The sequence below is a fragment of the Chrysochloris asiatica genome, unplaced genomic scaffold, assembly GCF_000296735.1.
Source record: "Chrysochloris asiatica unplaced genomic scaffold, ChrAsi1.0 scaffold00211, whole genome shotgun sequence".
In the NCBI taxonomy this organism is placed as follows: Eukaryota; Metazoa; Chordata; class Mammalia; order Afrosoricida; family Chrysochloridae; genus Chrysochloris; species Chrysochloris asiatica.
This window is the reverse complement of record NW_006408729.1, coordinates 3124967-3135451: the sequence shown is the minus strand read 5'-3', so window position 1 is coordinate 3135451 and position 10485 is coordinate 3124967. Positions and strand designations below refer to the sequence as shown.

Sequence of the window (10485 nt, the reverse complement as noted above, 5' to 3'; positions counted from 1 at the left end):
TCAAATCTGTTCTTCAGACGATCCCTAAATTCAGGTGAGATATATTCAAGGTCATATTTTGGCTCTCATGGACTTGTTTTCGTTTTCTTCAGCTTCAATTTGAATTTGCATATGAATAATTGATGGTCCATTCCACAGTCTGGCCCTGGCCTTGTTTTCACTGATGATATGGAGCTTTCCATCATCTCTTTCCACAGATGTAGTCAATTTGATTTCTATGTATTCCATCTGTTAAGGTCCATGTGTATATTCATCTATTATGCTGTCTAATTAAGGTATTTGAAATGGACAAATCACTAATTTTGCAGCATTCTATCATGCATTCTCTAGCATCATTTCTATGACCAGGTCATATTTTCCAACTACTGATCCTTCCTCTCTGCTCCCAACCTTTGCATTCCAATCACCAGTAAGAATCAATACATCTTGATTGCATGTTTGATCAATTTCAGAATGAAGAAGTTTGATAGAATTCTTCTATTTCATCCTCACTGGCTTTAGTGGTTGGTGCGTAAATTAGAATAATAGTGGTATTAACTGGGCTTGCCTGTAGAAGCATGGATATTATCCTATCACAGACAGTGTTATACTTCATGACTGATCTGGATATGTTCTTTTTGACAATGAATGCAACACCATTCTTCTTCAATATGCCATTCCTGGCATAGTAAACCATGTGGTCATCAGATTCAAAATGTCCAATAGAAGAACACTACAAATTTCAATTATCTAAGAAATTTTCAAGTCTATTCATATCATATAACCATCCTACAAGAGTCCTTGTGTGGCACTTTAGAATAAACACAGGACTGCAAGGCTAGTTTGAACAACTAGGTGAGCAGTTGAAACTCACCAGCTGCTCCTTAGAAACCCTATACTAGGTCGCTATGAGTAGGACTTGACTTGACAACTCTTCACAACAACAACAAGCTATACTATGCCTTCCACCTTTCAATATTAATAAGATATTGTTCTAAGTATTAATCACTCAATTGGAGTCCCATGATGGTGCTGCAGGTGAATGCACTAGACTGCTAGGTCAGTTTGAACCACAAGGTTGGCAGTTCAAGCTCACCAGCCACTCCTTGGAAACACTATACATGGTCTCTATAAATCATACTGACTTGATGGCACCTAACAACAACAATAACACTCAGCAGTCAGTTTTTTGTACTGTAGTGGCTTATGTGTTGTGTTTATATTTGAGGCTATTCCACCAATATTTTAAATACCAGCATTATCATTCATTTTGGACAGATTTTAGAGGAGTGTCCAAAATAAAATAGAGGAGAAAGTAGAGCCAGGCCACTTCTGAAAAGTTAGGACATGAAAACCTGATGAATAGCATCAGAACATTGTCTGACATACTGAAGATAAGCCCCTCAGCCTGGAAAACACTCAAAATATGACTAGGGAAGACATTGATACTTCAAAGTAGAGTCAACCTTTATAATATGGATGAAAAAAAAGTTTCAGGACTTTCATGTGCTGTTAGGAAAGCTCAAAATGAGAAGAAACAGCTGTAAATAGCACTAATAATCAGAAGCCGGAATGTACAAAGTGTGAAGCTTGGTATATTGGCAGTCATCAAAAATGAAAATGAATGCAAAATGATTTGTATTTTAAGTATTATTGTTGTTGCTGTTAGGTACTATCAAGTCGGTACTGCCTCATAGTGACCTTATACACAACGGAATGAAACATTGCCTGGTACTGGGCCAACCTCACAGTTGTTGCTATAGTTGAGTCCATTTCAGTTGCCACTGTGCCAATCCACCTTGTTGGAGATATTCCTCTTTTTCACTGACCATCTACAATACCAAACATAATGTCTTTTCCCAGGGACTGGTACCTCCTGATAATATCTCTGAAGTTTGAGACACAGTCTGGTCCTGGCTTCTAAAACATATTCCAGCTATACTCTTTACAACACAGATTGGTTTGTTCTTTTGGCAATCCATGGTACTTTTAATATTCTCCTCTAATACTGTAACTCAAATGCATCAGTTCTTCTAAGGTCGTCCTTATTCATTGTCCAACTTTCACAGGCATATGAGACTATCAAAAATACCATAGCTTGGTTCAGGTGCACCTTGGTTCTTAACTTGATATCTTTGCTCTTGAAAACTTTAAAGAGGTCTTGTGCAGCAAATTTGCCTAATGCAGTTCGTTGTTTGATTTCTTGACTATTGTTTCACTGAGTGCTGACTGTGGATCCAAACAAAATGAAGTCTTTGACAGCTTCAAACTTTCCTCCATTTATCTTTTTGTTATTTATTGATCCAGTTGTGAGGATTTTTGTTTTCTCTACATTGAAGTCCAACCCATATCAAATGCTGTGGACTTTGACCTTCATCAGTATGTATTTTTAGTCCTCTTCACTTTCAGGCAAGGTAAAATCATCTACATATCTCAGGTTGCTAATGAGTCCTCCTCCAATTCTGATGCCATGATCTTCTTCATTTAATCTAGCTTCATGGATTATTTAATTTGAGTATTAGTGACCTTAAATGGACTTATACTGGCCACATTAAATCAGACAGTTGTATGGTTTCATATGTCAGGAACAACAAATCGAAAAGGAGTGGCATAGCCACATTCATCATCATAAAGAGCATTTCAACAGCCATCTTAAAGTAAATTGCATTTGTGATAGGATAATATCCATTTGTCAAAAGGACAATCAGTTAACTAGAATTTTACACAAATTTATGCACCAGCTTTATTGACTACACAACGGCTTTTGATTGTGTGGATTATAACAAGCTATGGACAGTATTGCAATGGATGACTACTCCAGAACACTTAATTGTGCTCATGAGGAATCTGTACCTGGACCAAGAAGTAGTTGTTCGAACAGAACATGGGAACAATGAATGGTTTAAAATTAAGAAAGGTGTGTGATAAGGTTGTATTCTTTCACTATACTTATTCAACCTGTATGCTGAGCAAATAATCTGAGATGCTGGGTTCTATGAAGAAAAACATGGCATCAAGACTGGAGGAAGACTCATTAACAACCTGCGATATGCAGATGATACAACCTTGCTTGCTGAAAGTGAAGAGGACTTAAAACATTTATTGATGAAGATCAAAGAGCACAGCCTTCAGTATGGATTACATATCAATGTAAAGAAAACAAAAATCCTCACCACTGGACCAATGAACAACATTCTTATCAACAGAGAAAAGATTGAAGTTGTCAAGGACTTCATTATTCTTGGATCAACTATCAACACTCAAGGAAGCAGCAGTCAAGAAATCAAATGACACACTGCATTAGGCAAATCTTCTGCACAAGAGCTTTTTAAAGTGTTGAAGAAAAAAGATGTCAACTTGAAGACTAAGGTGCACTTGACCTGAGCCATGGTATTTTCAATAACCACATATGCGTGTGAAAGCTGGACAGTGAATAAGGAAGACCGTAGAAGAACTGATGTTTTTGAGTTATGGTATTAGAAGAGAATATTGAAAGTGCCATGTGTTGCCAAAAGAACCAATAGATCCATTTTGGAAGAAGTGCAGCCAGAGTGCTCCTTGGAGGCCAAGATGGCCAAACTTTGTCTCTCATCTGAGGACATTTTGTCAGGGGGGACCACTTTCTGGAGAAGGATATCATGTTTGGTAAAGTGGAGGGTCAGAGAAAAAGAGGAAGACTCCCAATGAGAGGGATTAGCCAAGTGGCAGCATTGATGGACTCAAACATGGCAACAGTAGTGAGGTTGTCCCAGGATGAGGCAGTGTTTTGTTCTGCTATGCATAAGGTCACTATGGGTGGGTACCAACTTGATGGCACCTAATAACAACAGCAACAACAAAATGCAAAAGTTAGAAACAAAGAAAAAGACTCATTTTATGGAAACTACAGCGCTTGTGATAGAAAAAATTATGTAGGAGATCATGTGACAGAATTTTGCAAGACCAACAACGTATTCATTGCAAATACCTGCTTTTCAATAACGTAAATGGCAACCATACACCTGGACCATCCATTTGGGATATACAAGATTAAAATTGATTGCATATATAGTAAGAGACAATGAAAGAATTTCAACATCAGCAGCCAAAATAAGGCTAGAAGCCAAATGAGAAAAATCAATTGATTATATATAAGTTCATGGTAAAGCCAATGAAAGTTCATTAAAAAGAAAGAAATGAAAATGAAGACTAAAAACGATGTCTGAAAAGACCGTAAAGTTTGCTCTTGAACTTAAAGAAGTTAAAATAACTAGAAGAAATAATGAAACAAAAATACTGAACAGATAATTTCATAGCGGAAGTAAAAAAGACAAAGTCAAATATTACTATGAAATGTGGAAAGGCCTGGTGTTAGAAACCTAAAAAGAACATGTGCTGCTTTTTTCAAGAAAGAGCTAAGGAAAATACTTTAGCTTCAACTTGAAATATTGTAGAATTCTATGGACAACATTTTTAATGATGCAAAAAGTGTCAAGACTATGGAAGGAGTACAGAGAGTCATTGTACCAAAAAGAATTGGCCTATGCTCTACCATTTCAAGAGTTCGTATATAATCAAAAACTGATAGTACTGAAAGAAGTCCGAGCTACACAGGACATTCATGGAAAACAAATCTCCAGGAATTGAAATCATACCAATTGAAATATTTCACCAAACTGATATACCACAGGAACCATTCATTAAACTAGGCCAAGAAATTTGGGAGAATGCTACCTGTCTAATTGACTGGAAGAGATCCATATTTGTATGCATTCCAAAGAAAAGTGACCCAACAGACTGCAGAAATTATTTAACAATATCGTTACTATCTCACAGAATAAATTTTTTTTCTGGAAATAATTTAAAAATGGTTGCAGAAGTATATTGACGGGAAATAGCTAATATTCAGTCTGGATTTATCAGAGAATGTGGAATGAGGGATATCATTGCTGACATCAGAAGTATCATGGATGAAAGTAGAAAATATAAAAAAGATGTGTACTTGTTCTTTATTTAATATGCAGAAACATTTGACTGTGTGTATCATAACAAACTATGGATATCATTGCAAAGAATGGGTATTGCAGAACATTTAATTGTACTCTTAAGGAATCTTTGAGTTGGAACCAACTAGAAAACACCCAACAATAACAACAACATGAAAACTTGTGCATAGACCAAGAAGCAGTCATGAGTACAGAACAAGGGAATACTGAATGATTCCAAATGAAGGGAAGTGGGTTAGGATTGTATCCCTTCACCATTCTTATTCAATCTGTATGCTGAACAAATAATCTGGGAAGCTGGAGTATATGAAGTAGAATGTGGCATCAAGATTTGAGGAAGATTCCTTGTCATCCTGTGATATGCAGATGACAGTACCTTCATTGCTGGAAGAGAAGGGGACTTGAAATACTTACTGATGAAAATCAAATACTCCAGCCTTCAGTATAGATTGCACCACAATGTAAAGAATATGAAAATCCACATAACTGAACCAATAAATAATTACCATGATAACTGGAGAAAATATTGAAGTTGTCAGACTTCATTTTGCTAGGATCCATAATTAGCATTCATGGAAACAGCAGTCAATAAATCAAATGACATATTGCATTAATCAAGTTTGCTGTACAAGACCTCTTTAAAGTGAAGATGTTAGTTTCAGGACTAAGATGCACCTGACACAAATCATGGTATTTTCAGTCAACTCATGCAAATGAAAGTTGGAGAATAAATAATGAAGACCTTAGAAGAATCAATGCATGTTAATGATATTGTTCGTGAAAGAATATTCCATAGACTTCCAGAAGAACAAACAAATCTGTCTTGGAGAAAGTGCAGCAAGAATATTCCTTTGATGCACAGATGCAAAACTTTATCTCTCATACATTGGGCATGTTTCAAGAAGGACCAGTTCCTGGAGAAAGACATCATGCACGGTAATTTGGAGGGTCAGTGAAAAAGAGGAAGATCCTCAACAAGATGGACTGACATAGTGACAACAACAATGGGCTCAAACATTTTAATTGTGAGGATGGTGCAGGACCAACTCTGTTTTTTTATGTTGTGCATGGGGTTGTTATGGATCAGAACCAACTTAATTGTACTTAACAACAACAACTTTCCAATTCAATTATACAATTTAATTTGTCACAAGAAATTTGCATCATTATGGGAAGGCAATTGGTGTTACCATGTTTTTCACCATTATGTATACAAAAACAAGTATGGTTTAATCTTTTCTTACAATGGGATAAAGATTGCTTTGTCAGCTAATTCTTTCTTTATGCTGTTTGCATTTTACAGAGTAAAAGTCTTTGTTCATATCTCTGGCCCACCCCCAAGCAAGTCTATTAAATAGATTTGCAACAGAAACCCAGAAAGCTACTCATTCAATTAGAAAAGCATTAATTTGCCCCAATTTTGGCCAGAGAACAGAAGTGGCAGCAGAATGGTGACACATTAGAGTAGCCAAAAGAGAAAGACTTGGAGTAGGGAAAAGAGAAAGAATGTAGAATTACTACTTATTTAAGAAACTCAAGAAAGATCAGGTAAGAAGACTAGACAAAGGTAAACCATGGATGTATAGGAAGAACAGAGTAGCTTTACCAAAACATGTGCTTTCAAATTCAACCTATGTTCCTGAGCAAATAATATATCTGAGATTCAATTATAAATTGAAAATGGAAACAATATCTATATCAAGGATCATTATAATTTCTAAATCAGAGAAAATTAAGTTACCCACCACCATATTTAATGTGTGATATACACTCAATAAATTAAGATGTTATTTTTAAGTGCTGTCAAATCAATTCTGACCCATAGCAACTCTGTATAGGGTTTCCAAAGAGAAGCTGGTGAGCTTAAACTGCCCACCTTGCGGGAGAAACCAACTTTGTAGTCCAGCACATGAACCCACAGCACCACAACAATAAATTACAGTTAATAGTAATTATATTTTGCCTTTGTTCAGTTTCTGGACAGAGAATGAATTTGATAAACTAGCTTAAAATAAAAGAAAATGTGTCTATATGAATTGAGTTTGACCCAAAGATGTCTGTGGTATCAAAAGATCTGTCACATGCTGCACAGAAAGTAAGACTTTCTTAGGAAAGCCAGTAAACAAAACAAATAGAAGTTAGTACTCATAGATCCCAGGAAGGAAAACTCAGTACATCTAGATACAGGTCCACACAGAAGTTTGTACCCTAGGATAAGGCAACAACTAACTGGAATTGTAAGAGAGAGCTTAATATAACATGCAAGTTGAGGCAGGGAGGTGTATGAGTTTAGAGTTAGTGCACACTGAAAACTTATTGGTCAGTTACAATTGCCCAGTGCATTAGCATGAAAAAAAAGATAGACATTTTATCACAGAAACCCAGAAAGGACATTGCCAGGAGGAACCAGGAATACCCAACATCAGTGAGAGACTAGATGACCCATGTTAGAAACTGGGTGACAAGGAAACTAAGAGGAGTTATTGGAAAATTAGGCTACAAATTATGTAGGCCATAAAATGACCTTATAATAATGTACTCCCTGGATTCAGGTGGAATTTAAGATAAATATAGCAGCTGGAATGCACAGGACAGGGAAACACCTCTCTTTAAAATGGCCAATTGGCTTAGTCTACTTCTCATAATAATCATAATTTTGTTAACTTTCATGATAATTTCTAAGCTATGCAATGACTTGAATGGTAGACACTAGCCTCACTTTAGAGATGTGGAGTGAAGATGGGTCCTTCTGCTCCTATAAAGATTTATAGTCTTGGAAACTCTATACATTGTCACTATAAATCAAAACAGACTGGATGACACACAACCACAACCATTGAGTCTCTGTGAGTTGGAATGAATGGACTTAATGAAAACACATTATGTTTAAAGCACTACTAATTTGAAGAGAGGCATCCCGGTGTGGCACTGTGGGCTAATGCATCAGACTGCAAAGTCGTTTGAACTACAAGGTCAGTGGTTCAAGTTCACCAGCTGCTCCTTAGAAACCCTATACAGGGTTGCTATGGGTCAGAACCGACTTGACAGCACTTAACAACAATTTGAAGAGAAGAACCCAAACAAAATACACTACTACTCCTGCCTCCAAAAAGATAAGGAACCAATGCAAAACTCGACCCATGGTTTATCAAGACATATGTTTCTGATTTCTTATTCCATTCTTGTTGTTATAAATCCAATGCTTTATAAACAATCAACATCAGGAATAACTTATTTTTAATCAATAAAAATTTTTTGACATCTGCCTACTTTCAGTAATTGTATTCTTTCCAGCTTTTTCTCTCTGCAATAGCTGAAAGGATCAGGTTCATTAACCTTCAAAAAGCTGGAGAAATTCACAGGGATTTACAGGTCTCTCTGGTGACAGCATTCTTGACTTATGAAAAATAAAGGAAACAAAATGAGTGCTAAGCATGTTGTGAAATAATACATTTATACATAATATTATGTGCATAAATCACAGAAAAAATGAATGCCTATTGGGAATAATTTTCAACATCAATGGACAATCTCCCATCTCCCCCCCTACACAATTAGTAGAACAAATATCCCTTTACAGAGTTCATGTGTCTGATTTGGGGTAGCATATAATTTCCCTTTCAATTTTTAATTGCTACTGAGTTGTCCTTGGCATTTTGTAGTACAACAAAGTTGTATATGACATTTTTGAAAGCTACTCAACTACTGGAACCCCAAAATGTCAAGTACAACTCAGTTGCTCTCAGAAATTTTCCACTTGCATTTCACTTGTACTTGAAATTGATTGAAATGAAAAAGAAAAAAGACCCTTAGGAAAATTAGTCCTTATCATTGTAAATGTGACAGAACAGAGATATGGTCAAATGGATTAAAAGTGGGCCTTAGATAAAAAGACTTGGGTCCTAATCTCTGACTGGATAACCTTATATACATAATTTTGCTACAGCACCTAATATTTACATCACAGGTGCTCTGAGAACAAGACATATTTATAATTCCATAGCCAAATGTCTTCTTCTATGAATACCTGCGTGTCTCCCTCCTATTGTAGGTCCTAGTACAATTCCAAAAAGGGACAGTTGTTCTGACCTGGGCTCACACTGTCCATTAAACAGGATCAAGTTATTTTGTGAAATCCAGGTGTTCTGACTTGTGTTTTATGTTATTCCCACAGAAAAATATCATTATGGCATGCGTCCCTTACAGAAACATTGAATTAAACCTGTGAAAGGCTCTATAGAACATCTGCTAGACTTTTAACATAGCAGTGATGAACTTTTCAAGATTCATCTTCCACATATTCTATTATTTTATATTTGTGAAGTGGGATGGAAGCAGTAATCAAATATGGTATGAATTGACAATAAATAATTTATTGTTCTTATTGTTAAGTGCTGTCCAGTCAGTTCTGACTCACAATAACCCTGTATAAGTTTTCCTGAGGAGTAGCTGGCAAGTTTGAACAATGGACCTGTCCAGTGCTTACCCAACAGTACCACACCAGAACTCCAAAGAATTTTTAGTGAACAAAAAATGAATGTAGATCTCTTAAAGCACTTAGATTTCCATTTAACCACAGAATAACTTTTGTTGTTGTTGTTATTTTTCTCCCAGCATACAATATTCCAAGGCTTTCTGTAAAATGCATCTTTATGGGAATGTGAATTGACCTGCAACCCTTATTCTCAACTAAGAGTGATTACACTCACCCCATCCCAGGAGACATTTGACACTGCCTGCAAACAATTTGATTTTCATGTCTAAGAAAGGGTTACTGACTACTGGCATCTAGTGGATAGAGGCCAGGGATGTCAATGAACATCTTACAATGCACAAGGCAGCTCTGCACAATAAAGAATTATAAGGTCCAAAATATCAATACTGTTGCTATTGGGAAACCCTGGTCTTCACTATTCTTTTAATTCAAAGTAAATATTTAGAACTTCATATATTAAATAATAAGTCTGTCAAACAGATTGTTGCTGATGTTAGGTGCCATTGAGTTGGAACCGACTCATAATAACCTTATGCACAGCAGAATGAAACACTGCCCTATCCCAGGCCAACCTCACTATCGTTGCCAAGCTTAAGCCCATTGATGCTTCCACTTTGCCACTCCATCTCGCTGGGGGACTTCCTCATTTTCTTTGACCATCCACCCTATCAAATATGATCTCCATCTCTAGTGGCTCTCTCTACTGAAAATATGTCCGAAGTATGAGAGATGAAGTTTGGCCATTCAGGCCTACAATGAGCACTCTGGCTGCACTTCTTCCAACACAGATCTGTTTGTTCTTTTGACAGCCCATGGAACTTTCAATAATCTCCTCCAATCGCATAACACAAATGCAGCAATTCTTCTACAGTAGTACTTATTCACTGTCCAGCTTTTGTATGTTGATGAGGTTTTTGAAAATACCATGGCTTGGGTCAGGCGCATTTTACTCTTCAAGCTGACATCTTTGTTCTTCAACACTTTAAGAAGGTGTTCTGAAGCAGATTTGCCTAATGCAAAACATCA

General features: G+C 36.5%; 1 protein-coding gene across 1 annotated transcript in view; it reads left to right on the top strand.

Annotated features, from left to right (window-relative positions):
• The window catches only part of BANK1 (B-cell scaffold protein with ankyrin repeats 1), a 538680-nt gene that overhangs the window by 455969 nt on the left and 72226 nt on the right, over window positions 1–10485 (top strand). The gene's annotated exons all lie outside the window — the stretch shown is intronic.